This window comes from Diabrotica undecimpunctata, chromosome 5, assembly GCF_040954645.1.
Source record: "Diabrotica undecimpunctata isolate CICGRU chromosome 5, icDiaUnde3, whole genome shotgun sequence".
Classification (NCBI taxonomy): domain Eukaryota; kingdom Metazoa; phylum Arthropoda; class Insecta; order Coleoptera; family Chrysomelidae; genus Diabrotica; species Diabrotica undecimpunctata.
Window position 1 is genome coordinate 39,052,087 of NC_092807.1, and position 18,252 is coordinate 39,070,338.

Genomic DNA, 18,252 nt, shown 5'->3' on the forward strand with positions numbered 1-18,252 from the left:
TAGACATACGTTTACAAGATTTTTAAAATATGAGACAGAATTTAAGATAGAATGTACTTACAAGTAGAATATTGTTGTTGGTCGCATAGTCTATTATTCCACGGGTTCACCTCTACTTCCGATGGAACTACAATTGGGTTATGACTGGAACTGGATTTCGAACTGGATGTACTGGACCCCAATGTAATTAGTTGTAGTGGCGATTTTTCCACACTGACAGTTTTTTTTTGAATGATTCCTCGAAGGAAACAAGTCAATTCAAAAATTCCTCAGCTCTCCTTCTATCAGCAATCAGAGGAACTCTGCTACTAATATCCCACGTTCTGACACCAAATTTTGTTATGGAATACTATGCGTTTATTTCTTCTCCGGACTAACTCTTTGTTTTGGAATTAAACAGAATATATTGACATGTATAAATTTATTATATTAGAGGATGAAAATTACACTCTGCTTGTTATTTCTTAAAACTATGAATATATAAGTTCTGTTATCTACAATTATTTAACGATGTTTCTGGATGGATTTGAGTACAAGAGATTGGACTCAAATATTAATATTAAAATAGCAAATACGGATAGCTTATCGAACAAAGAAATAAGAGAAATAAATTATTATTATTCCATAGATACGAAGTATTAGGTGAATAAACTAGCGAAACTTATTTATTCTAAATAGGAAAATATTTATGAAGAGTATTGATTCTGATTTCTAACAGCAAATAATTATTAGTGATTATACATGAGAACTTTTCATAATTGTAAATAACATATACCAGGTGACTAAAAACTATATAGAAATACATAGATACTTTAATTATCTTACATGTGAGTAGGTAGGTACATTACACTGTTCACAATCTAAACGTAATATAAACCAGTGACGAAGAATTTCAAAATTCAATTGCAGAAATTTTAGTAAAGCAATAATGTGGATATAGTCGAAGAGGAGTTACAGCAGAAAATCTCTCTGCACGAAAATAAGATACTAAAAAAGTCGGTAATAATGTTAGAATACAAGCAAAAGTTGAATTACTACTCTGAACAGTGGCGTAGGTATTATCTCCCTTTATCCAATGGCACTACAACCCAACCAAGCCTTTGCCTCCTCCAAACTATGTCTCCAACCTTGTCGGGACTGTGCCGATCTCCTCCAGGTTCACACGCCTAGCAAATTTTGCGCGTCCGCTGTCACTTCATCCTCCTACCTACCAACAAGAAATAATGTCTTTTTCAACCAATTCTCTTCGAAAATTCGAGATTTGTCGGGGTGGGCGTATTATATTTTAAAATTAATGGGCAAAACTAAAACAAAAGGTATGGATGTTTGTAATTTTGTAATGTGTTTATTGGGGTTTTTTATCACCATGATAATTGTACTAGAGATACTTACAAGAAGTCTTTAATGCAGTGGTTTCTCCTTGCCTTCTGCATCCTTATGCCGTTCACTAAAAGTCTTAGTTCCTCCGCCTTCGAAGCCGATTTCTCAAACTCCAGGACAAAAGAGTGCCCTAAGATCGCAGTATCACAGCCGCTTAACTCATAATGTGAGTGTCGCCTGTGAGTATCTGGAATTAAGCCTACAGGATTTTTACTTCCTACAGCCTTAATCCAGTAATGACATTACTGCTGCCTAATGTCATAGCTGCGTAGAATGGGGAAAGAATGTGAAATTCTCATGACCGTCAAAACTAAAAAGTTGGAATATCTAGGACATGTAATGAGAAATCAAGAACGTTACGGCCTTCTCCAGCTGATTCTCCAAGGGAAAGTAAATGGTAAGAGAGGACCGGGAAGAAGACGCATTTCCTGGCTTCAAAATTTACGAAAGTGGTATAACACGACTACCACTGAACTGTTCCGCGCTGCAATAAATAAAGTAAAGATAGCCGTGATGATCGCCAACATCCGGAACGGATAGACACTTTAAGAAGAAGAAGTTTATTGGAGTGAACGTCGCATCGGGAAGAATTAGCCTACGAGTTGTACGAAAAAGATTTAAGGAACGAAAGAGACTCTGCATTTCAAATTGGAAAATAACCCTTATCTAATCAATAAAGGAAAGTCGCCTAATATTGGATTGTTGCCTAATATTGGATACTGCGTTATCTCAAAACCTGTTAACAGTTTTCTGTAATTAAATGCACAAAACTAAAGGTTTTTAACATAAAATGGTTCTGTGTAAACCATATAGTTCCATTGTATACTACTAGATGGAATCATATAATTATGTTTTTTTCGTGATACGAGTTTGTTGTTTATCCAACTGAAAACTGTTATAAAGAGGTAAGTACTGACAGTATTAAAGTGAAATCTGGCAGGTATATTTTTAAATAGTTGTAGAATAAGCTTCAATATTTAAATTGAAAATATCTTTTTTTATTTTAATCACATAACCTTGAACATGAAGGTTGCCTAATTTTGGATAGGAAAGGTATCTTAAAATTGGATATCCAAAATAAGGAACCTAATTATATGTAATTCAAAACATGTTTATCTAGATTTTTTTCAGTAAAATGCCTACAAAACGACTACCACATAAAAAAATGGAATCCAGAAGATATGAAAAATGCTATTGATGTTGTTAAAAGTAAACAAATGGGATACTTAAAGGCGTCAAAGTGCTTCAACGGTCGCAAATCAACCATCGAGCTATATGTCAAACGTGGCAAAGACTAAAAAGAACAATGTGCGCTACGAATAGGCCGAATATTAGTTTTATCAGCAGAAATAGAAGGAGACTTGGTACAGTACTGTTTGGAAATGGACAGAAGATATTATGGTCAAGTACTTGCAGAGGTTCGAAGATTAGCATAACAGCTTGCTATCAGAAATAACCTTTCCCATTCCTTTTCAGAAAGAGATGGTAATGCCGGTAAAAAGTGGCTCCGAAATTTCCTCAGGCGGCATCCCAATCTATCTGTAAGAAAACCGCAGGGGATTTCAAAAAAACAGAATAAAAGGTTTTACCTCAGGAAATATCAACCGTTTTTTTGATATTCTGGAACCAGCTATGAAGAAGATAAATTTCAACCCCCTAAGAGTGTATAATGTTGATGAAACATGCACTACCGTACAATCCGAGATTGCTAGGGTCATCACCCTAAAAGGAAAAAAACAAGTAGGAGCCGTAACTACTGCAGAAAGAGGGGCACTAGTAAGTGTAGTTACGTGTATGAATACTGCCGAAGGATTCGTTCCTTCTTTATTTGTATTCCAACGCAAAAATATGAAGGCCGAGCTATTAGACGGAGCTCCAGCTGGGTCAATTGCTAATTGTCACCCTTCAGGATGGATACAGAGCCGCATCTTTACGCGATGGATGCAACATTTTATCAATCATGTAAAACCTTCAAAAGACGATCCCGTGTTGCTCATTCTTGACGGCCATTATAGTCATACACGGTATCTGGACATTATAGACTTAGCGAGAAAAAATTATATTTCTATTGTATGCATCCCTCCCCATACGTCACATAAAATCCAATTGTTAGATTTGTGTTTGATGTCTCCAATAAAGACATACTATTCAAGAGAAATCCAAAATTGGTTAAAGAATAATCCTTCTCGACATGTAGGACCCTTTCAAATAAGTTCATTATTCTGCCCTGCTTATCAGAAATATGCTACTGCTGAGATATCAGCCAATGGGTTTCGTTAAAAGGAATTTTTTCATTCAATAGGAATATCTTTTCAGAAACAGATTTTATTTTAGAAAAACAAAGAGAAAGAACAAAGACTTCGCCACTGGAACCAAATCACACCAGTAGCTCAATTCAACTGTCTATTGAAAAAACCCCCGAGACATCAAATGGGTAGTAGTGTGGAAATTAATCAGTTATCGAACATTGTAAACGTTCATGACTTTTCACCTTCACCATCCTGCAGTTCAATTCAACTGTCTATTAAAAAAACCCCACCGAGGCATCAAATGGGTAGCAGTGTAAAAATGAATCAGTTATCGAACATTGTAAAAGTTCAAGACTTTTCACCTTTACCATCCTGCAGTTCATCCACATCTACTTCAAATAGGGGACGTAAAACCGGTTCTGCGGCTTTAATTACAAGTACGCCCTACCAAAATGATTTAGAAGCTAGCATTAAAGAAAAACAAAGAAAAGAATCACTTAAAAATAAAGAACAGTTGCCAAAATTTAAGGTTTTAAAGAAAATTAAAAAGAAGACGATGGTCAAAAATAAAAAGATGAAGAAAGTAAAAGATGAAAGTGAATCTTCAGATTCGTCAAACGTTCCTTATTATGATGACTTAGATATGGATACGGATCAAGAAAGTGACGCAGAGTGTATTTTCTGCACTGAACATTATTCAAAGGACCAACATGGAGAAAAGTGGGTACAGTGTTCAAGTTGCTTCAGATGGTCACATGAAGAGTGTGCTGGTAGTGACAAAAAGAATACTTACGTGTGTGATTTTTGTATTTAAAAATAGGTTCCTAATTTTGGATAGGGTATCCAATTCTAGGAACCTTTTTTTTATTTGGAAAAAGTGTCATTTTTAACTTTTGCCTAATACTTACATTGTTTAATGATGAAATAAATAATTTAGTATGCATAAGTTGTTTTTATCGATGTTATAGCACATTTTAAGTACAAAAAAATTATTCTAAAATGTTTTTTTGACTCAAAAAAATTCAATTAAAAAAAAGTATCCAATATTAGGCGCCTTTCCTCTACCCTCTTCTTAGATAAAGCCTCAGGTAGAAAGTGAACATGACAAGACGTGTAAATAAGTTTTCAGTAGGTAGTGCCTATCGAGTTGTGAGGGTAAAAGCAGTAATACATAAATGTCAGGAGGGAAAGAACCATAGAGAACCGGTAAAAAGGAATATTCTAGGAAAATAAATCATATGCAGAAAACCCTTCTAAATACACAGAGTATGTGGAAAGCGGCCTTAAAACCTAGAAAGCATAGACCTGGAGGAATATATTTATATGCTCTGCAAGTGCAAATAATAAGAAGAAAATTTTGAGGTCTAAAAACAATTTGCACCTACCAGTGTTAATGTTCAATATTCAAATTTATATTTTACAATCGCGAAACAGTTGAATAAATTTAAATAAATATTTAATACATTAATAAATATAAATAAGTAATAAACATGTTGTAAGCAAATACAAAACTCATAATAAAAATGAATATAGACCTTTAATATAATATTATAAATTATGTAAAAATGATACCAGACCGTGGAGCAATGATTACTTGGTTCAAGTTTCACACAGCAGTCATGGCCGAGCGGTTAAGGCGTCTGACTAGAAATCAGATTCCCTCTGGGAGCGTAGGTTCGAATCCTACTGACTGCGATATACTTTTTGCTTTTTTTTATTTCATGTTTCATTTCTTATTAAATTTTATATACGACAATTAAATTAATTAAATACTCGTTCGTAAAAGCTCGTTCCTGTTTTCTTTGTCCTCTGATCATTTCTCCATATTCCTTTTTGTCTGCCGTAGAAGTCATGTTCCATCTGTTTTGAGAAGCTCTGCCAGTGATTATGGATGAAATAATAAAAAAGTAAGAACTAAATAAGAATATTAAATGAGAGAAAAACAACTTAAAATAATCTGCTATGCGGACGACGCAATACTACTCTCTCAAAGTCAAGATGATTTACAACTTATGCTGCACTAGTTGAATATAACCGCCAGAAAATTTAACACATTAATTTCCACAAAAAAGACAAAATGCATGGTTACAACAGCAAATTTACTAAGATGTAAATTGGAACTGGAAAGTCAGATAATAAAACAAGTGTTAAAAACAGTTAAATATATAGGCATCACATTATCTAGCTACGGAAAACTCGAAACGGAAGTGAAAGATCAATTGAATAGAGCAAATAAAGTTGCATGTTGTCTAAATTAAGCAATGTGGAGAAATATAAATATCGAAAAAGAAATAAGAGGCAGAATTTACAAAACATTAGACCAAGAATGACAAACGCGGCAGAAACAAGACCTGACACAAAGAGGACAAAAGGGATGTTAGAAACAGCAGAGATGAAAACACTTGGAGAAAAATTTATGGTAAGATACTATGGGACATAGTACACAGACACAGCATAAGCCCCAGGATTGTATATCTCATCTTCAAACTAAATGCAAGGCTAGCGACTACCCACTCGGATGAAGAAATTGAAAAAAATTATGAGGACCTAGAAACAGCGTAACATGGCACACCAGCATATTACACAATAATTATGGGCGACTTTAATGCCAAAATGGGGTTTAAACAAGATGATGCAGTAGTAGCAATGTGTAAGTATGGCTATGACGAAAGAAATGTACGAGTAAATATACGAAGTACACAACAAATTTTCAATGGGAAGCGACCACAGATTAATCCGAGCTAAGATACTAATAAATGTCAAATTGGAAAGAACAAAGATGATCCTAAAAAAAAAAAAGAAACAAGAAACGGATTCGCCCAGAAAGCAACGACCTGTATGAAGATACACTAACCAGACATATACAAGACTTGCAAGACGAAATAGAAGATGCAGATTAAGCAAATGATAGCATATTGAAGGCTCTAAAAGAAGCGGAAAGGCAGTTCTGCCCGGCCGTACTGACCCATAAAGAAAAACTAAGCCAAAATACCAAATAGCTAATAGGTAAAAGAAGACAGCTGACGGAAAAACACGGCTCCAACTTCACAATAATGCAGAAATTAAATAAAGATATCCACCGGACAATCTGAAAAGATGTAAAGGAAAACAATACAAGAGAAATAACTATAATAATTCAAGAAAACAAAAGTTTAAAAGTTTTCAGGCAAACAACATAGACACCAAAAATATGTACAAAATAAAAAATAAAGAAGGAAACATTACTACTGATAGAACCAAAATCCTTAAGGTTGTCGAATCCTTTTATCATCAGAAATGTATGAGAGCACCGACCAAAGGCAAGATCAGCCCCTGCCCAAAATCACAAACCAGGGATCAGAATTGATGCCAGAAATAACTCGATACGAAATTAAAACGGCACTTTTAGAAATGAAAAATAACAAATCCCTGGCGATGACGGAGTAGTGATCAAACTAGGTGGAAGTAAAATTATCCAGGCCTTGGCCAAGCTTTTCTACCAATGCATCTACCAAAGAAAAACTCCTATTCAATTGAATAATGCAGTCATTACTTTATTACAGAAGCAAGGATACATAACAGATTTAAAAAACTACCGTCCTATCAGTTTGCTTTTACATATATATAAACTTTTCACAAACATTATCAAAAAAAGACTGGATGCTAAATTAGACTTCTATCAGTCTAGAAAACATGCTGGATTTAGATCGGAATACAGCACTAATGACCACTTACTAGTGATAAAGAACCTGATAGAGAAGTCTGCAGAATACAACAAACCATTGGCACTGATATTCGTCGACTACGAGAAAGCATTCGATACCATAAGCCATCAGAAAATGTTAAAAGCATTGACAAAATGCCGAATAGACCATCGCTACACTAACATAATCAATTATATCTACCAAAATGCCACAGCTAGCGTAAGACTATCTGAACAAGAAACAAATAAATTCTGTATACAGCGAGGAGTACGGCAAGGAGACACAGTCTCTCCAAAGCTATTCACGACGCTTTTAGAACATACTTGTAAAAAGGCACATCTAAACGAGTATCAACATAAATGGAGAGAAGCTCACTCATTTAAGATTTAAGATTTGCAGTCCTAAACGAAGAAATACGTCGTAGAACAAAAACAACAAACGGTATCGAAAAATCGCGTCATTAAAATGCAATTGGGCAGGACATGTCGCCCGATTATCAGACAACCGATGGACAAAACGTATTTTAGAGTGGAGACCAAGGCAAGAAGTAATACGGAGCAGAGGACCCACCAACTAGATGAACTGACGGCCTGAAGCGTGTTAGCAATAACTGGATACAAGCCACATAAGACAGAGACAGATGAAAAGAGGGAGACACATGTCCAGCAGTGGACGCATACAGGTTGATGATGATGATGACTATGGTACATATATACGACGTAGATGCAAGGTGGAGAACATCAAGGTCTGTGTAATAAATAGAAGAGTAACATGGAACGATAATATAAACCGAATGATAACAAATAAAGTGGTAAAGGCGACAAGAGACGGCTCCCAAATAGGAAGACGATCAGTAGCGAGACCACGACAGAAGACCAGTAGAACGACAATTTACTGGATACACATTGAAAAACAGACAGAGTCATGTCTACATAAAAAGAAGAACAATCTCGTGAAAGAAAAATGTAGAAGAAGATGCTTCTACATATATTTCGATACCTAATAAGAAAATAATGAAATCTAGCCCAAAATCCAACTTGAACGATTTTGGCAGAGGTTTACTTCGTTGTTTACTAATACATTTTTATATCACGGAAAAACCTAGTTGCGTAGGAGCTCCTACCTTACGATATATAACTAAAAAATAGTAAAGACAATATTTATACAGGGTCACATGAAACTTTGAGAAAACTTTGATGAGGGACATGGGATTTAGTAGGAAAAAAGCGAAGAATAACTGGAAAATTCTAATAGAAAAACATGATATATAAGTGCTTCGGAGAAAGTTTCTTAAAAATATAATACATTATAGGAAAAAAAATTTGTCCATACTTGACATAGACGAAACTTAAACAAGAAAAAATTTAATAAAGCAAAAAAGAGTAATTAATCCGTAAAGAAGAAAATCTTGGAATTCAAGAATACCTAGAATGTCTATCTCTTACCAAAGCTACAAATTATTGACTTTGGAAAGCCACAAGATAATTCAAACGAATCCAACAACATAACCCACCCATAAACATGATGACAATAACTGGGCAAGGAACTATAAGGACGAAGTTGATCTATTTGGCAAGCACTTTCAAAACGTATTTATGCCATATCCTTCTACACTCTCCACAGAAAAAGAAACATAATTAATTAACCAAATTCTTAACCCCATCGTTTCAAACATACCTGCATGACACACAATTGACTGAATATTTAGTTAAACAAACAATAATGGAAGAAATCAATATTAAAAAAGCTCCCTGTTTTGACATAGTCTCTGACAAGAATCTGAATGAAGTCTCGGATAAATGCATAAAACTGGTAACTTTTATATCCAATCCAATTTTGCGTTTAAACTACTTTCCTAGCAACCTGAAACCCGCAAAAAACCAGAAAATGTATCTTCTTACCGGCTTCTAAGTGTTCTGCCTATTTTCAGCAAACTTTTTGAGAAGATGTACACGAAGAGACTAAAAATAATAATAGACAAAAATAAAATAATTCCAGATCATCAATATGGTTTCCGTGACAAGCAAGGATCTATAGAAAAAGTGTATCTGCTAGTTAACAAAATAAACGAAAATTTAAGGGCCAAAAGATATTGATCAGCTGCTTTCATTGACATACTTCAGACACTCGATACACTCCTAAGAATTGTCAATTCTCAAAATCCTCTCTAGAAATCCGATTGTTCCTGTTGAAATAAGGAACCGAGTACACTGAAATATATCCTATATATTTAGGCGACCCGCAAGGCAACGTGCTTGGCCCAATACTATGTCTCTTGTATACAGCGGATATTCCAACAATAAGAACAACTACAGTAGCAACGTATGCTGCAGATGAGAATGCTATTTTGGCATTCAACACAGATGCATCAGCAGCCTCAAAATACCTTAAATAAAACGTAAATAAAATTTAACAATGGTTAAAAATATGGCGTATCAAACCTAATGGAACTAAATCACTTCACGTAATATTTACGCTACGCAGAAAAACATGTCCTTCTGTATATATTGAAAATTGTCTCCTGAATCCAAAGATACCAAATATCCCAGCATGTATTTAGACCACCGTCTAACTTGGAAAAAGACATAAATTCTCCAAACGCAAATAGCTTGGACTTAAATTAAGTAATATGTATTGGCTCATTGGTCACAAATCAAAATTGTCCTTAGATAACAAGGTTTTATTATTTAAGTCAATCCTTAAACCTGTTTGGACCTACTTCTTCTTCATGTGCACTCAATATCATGTTCTTTCAGAGCCACCGTAGCTACCATCATAGCCATGTTAATTTTATTCACTGCCACCCTAACTAGCATGCTTGTACCAATACCATACCATTCTTACAAGTTCTTTAATCATGAAGTCTTCCTTCGTCCTGAACTACGTTCGTCTGCTATTTTCCCTTGTATAATATTTTGTTGCAATTTTTATTTGAGACCTCTCAGTATCTGTCCGAAGTACTCCAGCTTTCTCTTCTTGATGCTTTTTATAATCTCAGTAGTCTTGTTGAGACGTTCCAGTATTGTGGAGTTTCGTATCTTCTTCACCTAGGAAACTTTTAAAATTCTTATAGAGCACCACATTTCGAAAGCTTCAAAGCGATTTAGATCATTTTTGTTCACAGTCCATGACTCAACACCAGAAAGTAAGACGGAGAACACGTAGCAGCGAAGTAGGCGGATCTGCAATGACAATTTTAGGTCGTTGTTAGATAATACCTTGGACATCCTTCTAAAACCGGCTTTGGCCTGCTCAATTCTGGATCTAATTTCATCATGACTCTCTGCGTTACAGTTTATCTGATATCAAAGGTAAACAATTTGACCAACTTTTGGTACTATTTTAATATATAGACGGTCTTATTTTTTGTTGTTTACTTATTACGAGTATTTTGGTTTTCCGTATATTCAGATCAAGATCTGCTTCCTTACAGCTCTCAACGCCACTGTCTTTCTTTCTTTCTCCCCTTCCTTTTACCCTAACAGGGTGTCGGATTTGGGCTAGCTATTTTAATTTTCATTTACCCACCTCTTCCATTATTTTCTGTTTCCTGCCATTATTTTCAATTCCTCGAGTGATTTTTGTTTAAGTTTTCCCGCCTCTACTACTTACTGTATCCATTTTTTTGTTGGTCTGCCTCTTTTTCTTTTTCCGATGTTTTTTGCTTCATAAATTTTTCTTGTTATTCTATTGGATTGCATCCTCATCAGATGCCCATACCAGTTCATTTGTGTCTTTGCTATTTTGTTCATTATCGGTTCCCGGTTGGCCATTCTCCTAATAGTCGCGTTGCTTAATCTATCCCATTTTGTCTTTCCAACTATCCTTCTTAGATGTCTCATCTCCATTGCGTTTATCCTGCTCTTATGTTTTTCCAGAATTGTCCAGTTTTCACTTGCATAGAGCACAGTCGGTATCACTATTGTGTTATATATTTTTATTCTTGTTTCTCGTGCAAGTTCTCTTTTTCCCATTATTGGGGCTAACGCATAATATAACTTGTTTGATTTCTTTGCTCTATTTGTTATTTCCCAGTCTATTTTTCCATCATTAGTTATTATACTTCCCAGGTATTCGTAAGTTGTTACTATTTCCAATTTTTAGTTTTTACATTTTATCTCTATTTGATTATCTTCCTTATCTCCTTTGCCGCTGATTATCATTATCTTACTTTTTTCCTCGTTTATCTCCATTTTAAGTTCTTCTATTTGTTCTACCCATATATCCATTAGTTTCTGCATTTTATTCTCGGAATCTGCTATTAGTACTATGTCGTCTGCATACATTAAGGACTCTATTGTTACCGGTTGTAATCTGCGGTAACCTATTATTGTCTGTAGTTGATTAGTTCTGACTCTAGTGTTTCTTATCAATTCGTTCATTACTATTATGAATAGCAACGACACTGTCAAGTAATGTTTAAAGATCTTCTTAAGTAGATGCTAAGAGTACTGTGTTGTACACGTATCGCAAATTGTTGATGACTTCACCCTTCACAATTATTACTTCTTGTTTTTTAGAAAGTGCATTTCTAAAAGTTCTTTCGGAGTAAATGTTAAAAAGCAGGGGCGATAAGAGGCATCCCTGTCGTACTCTTTTTTTAATATCAAGAACCTGTGATTCCAAATTGTCTACTAAAACTAATGTTGTTTGATTCCAATACAAATTTGCAATTACGCGAACGTCTCTGTTATCCAAGCCAATGTCTCTTAGAATTTCGATCAATATAGAGTGCTGAATACAATTAAATGCCTTTTGGAAGTAAAAAAAGCAACAGTACATGTCTACAAACATATCACGACATCTTTGAGCACGTACGTTAATCCCAAACAATGCCTCGTTCCAAACCCGTTACGGAAACCAAACTGTGTATCACTTAGGTATTCCTCGATTTATTGTAGATACGGCCATGTATTACCTTTAGAAAATTTTCAATAAATGGCTTAACAAACTGATGGTTCTATAATCAGCACAGGCTTTTGCTGTTGTCTTCTTAGGTAGAGCTGTGAAAAATGAATTGGACTAACCATCAGGTAGGTGTCCGCTGGCATAAATGGTATTGAAAAACGAAGTTATAGCCTCTAAAACCTATTTGGATCTACGAGATCCAATTATGGGACACCGCCAGTGTCTCCAATATAAACATCTTACAGAGATTTCAACATAAAGTGCTTCGCACTTCAGTCAACGCGCCATATTATGTCTCGAACGAGGTGTTTCAGCACTTTCCCCAGAATCCATCAAAGAAGCCAGAATGTTTTAGTGCGAAATTCAGTGAACGGGTGCTTGTGAATCCTTAACAATCATTGATTGTGTGCTGGCCAGAAGTGCATCGCCGTAGACTGAAACGGTTACTGCCCTGCGACCTGCCTTGAGGTCCCAATCAAACTTAGAAAAGTGCATTCAGATTGATAAAATCTTAATTTTAGATTAGTTTAAAGAAGGTTACTAACTGGAGAAACTCTCTATGTGTCATTAGATTTAACTGTAGATTAGATTGCTGTACTAACTGGAGTTAAATAAAAAAAATTTAAAGATTTTTTGCAAACAAATAAATTTATTTCCTGTATTTTTTTTTTAAATTTAAGCCAAGAGTTCTATCAAGCATAATTTCTTCTAATAAATGATGTGAGTAATTTTGGACACTAATTAGTTTTACGTGCCTATAAATAAAATACTTTTAGATTTTTAAATCCAGTGTAACTACTAGGTTAAATATAGAACGACATATATAAAAATCAGTGGCCAAAGAGAAGGCAAATACATTGGAGAATTGATTGCACGCATTTAAAAAATATGTGAATGACGAAAACAAGGTCGAGAAATTAATTTGGATGATATTTAGATCAGCTTCTGGCGTTTGCAGAGGCGACTAAGGTCGACTCCCCAAAACATTACATTTAGTTCCTATTTAAGTAGGTCATCAAAATTGTATTGAATTTAAAAATAGTCATTGATATACAAAATTTGTGTAGTATGTATACATAATAAATGGGATCAGAAATATTAACAAATTTAAAAAGGTTTAATTTTTTTAAATTGAAACGTATTATGGTTTCTTTGCTGTTTGAGTGGGATGGATAGATACTATTATTAATTCCTTACTATTAATTATTTGTAGACGTAGAGCTAATTTCGCTTTGCTTTGTTATTAAACAATCATAAAAAGTAAAAAAAAATTGAGAGTTTTAAAATTAAAATACATAAAAAACCCTTATTTTGCAGTAATTTATAAATGTTAATAACTTTGTTTTTTGCATAATCTTCTTTCTTCTTTTTCCTACTTTATAAATAGGCAAAATGCCTGTTTTACTTCGGTTTTTAGCCTCAATTGACGTTGTTTCACCATCTTTTCTTCTTACACTTGGCGATTTGTCTCTTGCTATTCGTACTATTCTATTTTCTGTCATTCTTTCGATGTGTTGATTCCATTTCACTTTTCTTCTTTTGGTCCACGCGTTTATTTCCTCTATACCACATCTCGCTCGTATTTCCTCACTTCTTACTCTGTCTCTTAGAGTTTGGTTTGTTATTTTTCGTAAGACTTTCATTTCTGTTGTTACCAGTAGTCTTTGTGTTTTCGCCGTATCTGCTCTTGTTTCCGCTGTGTACGTCATTATCGGTCTTATTGTTGATTTATATATCCTGGTTTTCGTTTCCGCTGTGAGGTATTTGTTTCTCCAGATTGTGTTCTTGAGACATCCTTCTGCTCTGTTTGCCTGTTTTTGCATAATGATATGTAATATAACTATTACACCGTGAATACCACCGTATCATCCGCGTATCTGATGTTATTGATACATTCTCCATTCATTCTAATTCCGGCTTCAATATCTTCTACTGCTTCTTGAAATATTTTCTCATAGCATATGTTAAGAGTGATAGTATACATCTATGTCGGACCGCACGGTTGATTTTGATATCATCGGATTTTCCTGCCTCTGTACGAATAGACGTATATGATTCCAGTAAAGCTTGATAATAATTCTTAGATCACAGGTGTTTATTTCAATATTTGTTAATATCTCCATCAGCTTGTCGTGTTTTACTGTATCAAATGCTTTATGGTAATCAACGAAGCATGCATAAATATCGCAATTCACATCTCTACATCGTTGAAATAGCACTTGTATGCTAAAGAGAACCTCTCTCGTACCCACTGCGTTCCGAAAACCAAACTGTGTACCAAATAACTTGGCTCAACAACAACAACAAAACGTGGCTTATTAAGCTGGTGATCCAGAAATCATTGCAGGATTCGGATTTTATTTTCTTTGGTAGAGCAATAAACGTTGATTTAAGCCATGATCTTGGTATTACTCTGTTTAAATATATGTTGTTTGGAAAAGTGTCAAGACTGATTTAAATATTTTATTTTTATTATTCAGAATATGACCTTATTTAGTTTTAAATCTTTTATTTTAATCATAATATATTAGCTAATTATAATATGACTTTAGTTCCACATCTTTTAAATTCTCTAACTCAAATCGGCTGATTAATTAAGAGGTCGCTGGTTAAGTGATATTAGAATAATAATGATGAAAAAAATGCAATACTTTGACTATAAATAAAAGTAGCGAAAATAGCAAATATTTGTAAATGGATATGTAAAATAAAATGTTGTAATTCAAATAATTATTGGCATATGTCCTTAAATATTTTTGTTAGTTGTTGAATACCGTCAATGTTAAATAGTCTTATGAGTTCAGCATATGCAATGTCAGGCCAGGAGCTTTGCCATCTCGTAGTTGTAATACTGCTTTTTCCACTTCATCTGATGTAATTGGTAAGTGGTCATTACATATGTAGAATAGAGGTTGTTCGGACCTATTATCATCAAAGAGTTCTTGTATGTATTTGGCCCATATGCATATTTCTTGATTTTTATCTGTGATGATGTTCCCCTGTTGATCTTACGGTTTGCTAGGTGTGTTGGATTTTTGAAAACCAGCTGCTTGTTTTACCTTTTTATGTATATTAAATGTATCGTACTTAAGGTTTTAGATAATGATCAATGTGAATTTTTTACAAAAGAAGGAAACCTAGATTACATATTTTTCAGTTGCCCCAGAAATACTATAATTTAATACATAAACACAATATATTAGCCCTTTGGAACCTTCAGTACCTATTATCACTAGACTTGAGAACAGTGTATGATTCCTTAGTTATAATTTTAAAAGATAGTGAAATAACCATGTAAATAATTATACATTAGTTAATAACGTAACCTTTGTTTTTAACCCAATTGTTAAATTCCTTTCTTACCGTGGCCTAGTGTTGTATGTCCTTAAAAAATGCTTTGATGGGCCCCTAGGCGAGAAGAGAGTGAACCTGTTTACCTGTTTATTGTTTTGTATATTTATTTTCATATAAACCCAGACAACCATTTCTACCATGTTAATTCTGGCTGAATGCCTAAAAGTCTATGCAAAAAAAAATGTCTCGTGATTTTGTTCCAAAACTCTATCTCTTCGCACTCTTTGGCTTTTAACCAATTTTCTTTGGCCTTTTGAGTTTCGGTTCTTATTTGTCTCTAAATATTTTTGTTTATTCTTTTGTTATTCTTTGATTTTCTTCTTTCTTGCATGAATTGCAGTATATTGTCATTCATCCAACGTTTCCTCTTCTCTTTATTTTCTATTAGATGTTCTTCTCTGATCTTGTTAAAGGTTTCACATTCTGGAGTGATTCTTCTGGATCATATGTTTGCTTCATGTTACTTAGCTTTTCTGAAAGAATCCGTGCGACTGTCTCCTTTGTTTTATTATCTTTTAGTCTTCTCGTATCACATTTTTTGTTACTATTCTTTTTTGCAACCTTTTTAAATCTAAACCCAAATTTACCAATAACAGGAATATGATCTGACGATATGTCAGCACCGGGGTAACTTTTAACTGATAGGCATCCATTACGAAATCTCTTGTTCACCATTATGTAATTAATTTGATTCCTTATTATGTTTCCTGGTTGATCTTGCGGAGAGACCCAACTATACAAACGTCTTGGTGATAGTTTGAAGAACGTATTAAGTATTGCAAATTCTTTTTCCTTTACAAATAGTTTTAATCTTTCTTCACTTTCATTTCTCTTCCGGAGACCAAAATCACCAATTAATTCACCGCTTTTCCCTTTACCAATTTTCGCATTCAAGTCACCCATAATAATAGTTATATCTTCTTTTTTAATTTGTTTAAGTGAATTTAGCTAGTGACAGCTACAGCTACATACTACCTAAATGAAAATGAACACACGAACCCTGTACCATTAAACAGGGGAGTCAAACAGGGAGATACTTTATCACCCAAACTGTTCACCTTAGTTTTGGAGGACGTTTTTAAAAACCTAAATTGGAAATATAAGGGAATAAACATCAATGGCCGCTACCTCAGTAATCTAGGATTTGCAGATGACATAATCCTGATAGCTACTGACCTACAAGAAATGCAAACCATGCTTTTAGAACTACATACCGAATCTTCTAAAATAGGACTGAAAATGAATTTAAACAAAACAAAAGTCATGCACTCCGAAGACACCGTGACAATAATAAACGATAAAGTTATAGAAAAAGTTGAAGAATATATATACTTAGGACAAAAAATAATACTAAATAGGGAAATTCAAACTGAAGAAATAAAAAGAAGAAGAAAGTTAGCTTGGGCAGCATTCGGTAAACTGAACTATATACTCAGAAATCAACAAATTCAATTACATCTTAGATCTAAAGTTTTTGATGCATGCATTATTCCGATATTAACTTATGTGGCACAAACATGGACAATCACAAAAAAGAATATGAATATACTTAGAGTCACTCAACACGCGATGGAAAGAGCAATGCTAGGTATATCACTTAAGGACAAGAAAACAAACACATGGATAAGACAGAAAACCAAAGTCACCGATGTGGTGCAAAAATCATTAAAGTTGAAATGGGAATACGCTGGACATGTAGCTAGGAGCGATTTAAACAAATGGCACAGATCAATTTTAACCTGGAGACCATACCAACACAAAAGACCCAGAGGCAGACCTCCTATGAGATGGACAGATGATCTGAAAAGGACTGCCGGGAAAAATTGGCTACAAGTAGCGTACAATAAAAAACAATGGAAAGGAAGACTTGAAGAGGCTTATGTTCAGATGTGGACGTGAATGGCTAGACGAAGAAGAAAAAAAGAAAAGAAGTGAATTTATCAACAACTCATCGAATTGGTCTACCTCTTCTTTTGGTTTATTGCTGGTTGATTTGACCGGAGTATTATTTAGTTGTGATTATTATTAATCTTTTAGAAACAGGTATAACATTTGTAACATATTGACGTAATTGAGGAGATACGATTACCCCAATCCCATATATATGTTGACCGTCATCATTTCCTGAGTGGTATGTCATATGGTTGTCAACAATATAAGCAACACTATTTGGCCACCTCATTTCGCTTATGCCCGTTATACCTAATCCAAGGTTGGTCATTTCTTGAATGGTATTATCAAGTTTTCCAGCCTTCATTGCTTCATCTTCCAGGTACATTTTTTGATAATCAACTCTGAAGTTTTCAGAGAGACTTTTCCTATTCTGTCACAGGGGTTTTTCTGTACCATATGCAATAGGAAAATACCATGCTGGTTTTAGAGGTGGTTAGGAGAACCCTGAAATATGGCATAGATACACATAGTTATAAACTACGAGGCAGCCTACGATCCTGTAAATAAAAGGGAAATGTTCCGAGCAATGAAAGAGCTATAAGTAAAAAATTAGTTGATAAAATAAACAAAACTAACTTTTAATAAAGTTGGATGAAGAGTCCAAATCCAAGGGTAACTGTCTGAACCTTTTAAAACAAATAAAATGTACCAGGAAGACCCCGTCTCTGTATTACTGTTCAATCTGGCTCTGGAAGCCAAAATTATTAGCCATTAATATATTGTTT

At 34.3% G+C, this 18,252-nt stretch overlaps 1 protein-coding gene and 1 non-coding gene across 2 annotated transcripts in view; one reads left to right on the forward strand and one right to left on the reverse strand.

Moving 5' to 3' along the window:
- msi (RNA-binding protein musashi) overlaps positions 1 to 18,252 on the reverse strand; it is a 579,058-nt gene that overhangs the window by 273,882 nt on the left and 286,924 nt on the right. The window lies entirely within an intron of this gene.
- TRNAS-AGA (transfer RNA serine (anticodon AGA)) lies at positions 5,243 to 5,324 on the forward strand. Its single transcript has one exon. It is a non-coding gene; the product is annotated as a tRNA-Ser (tRNA).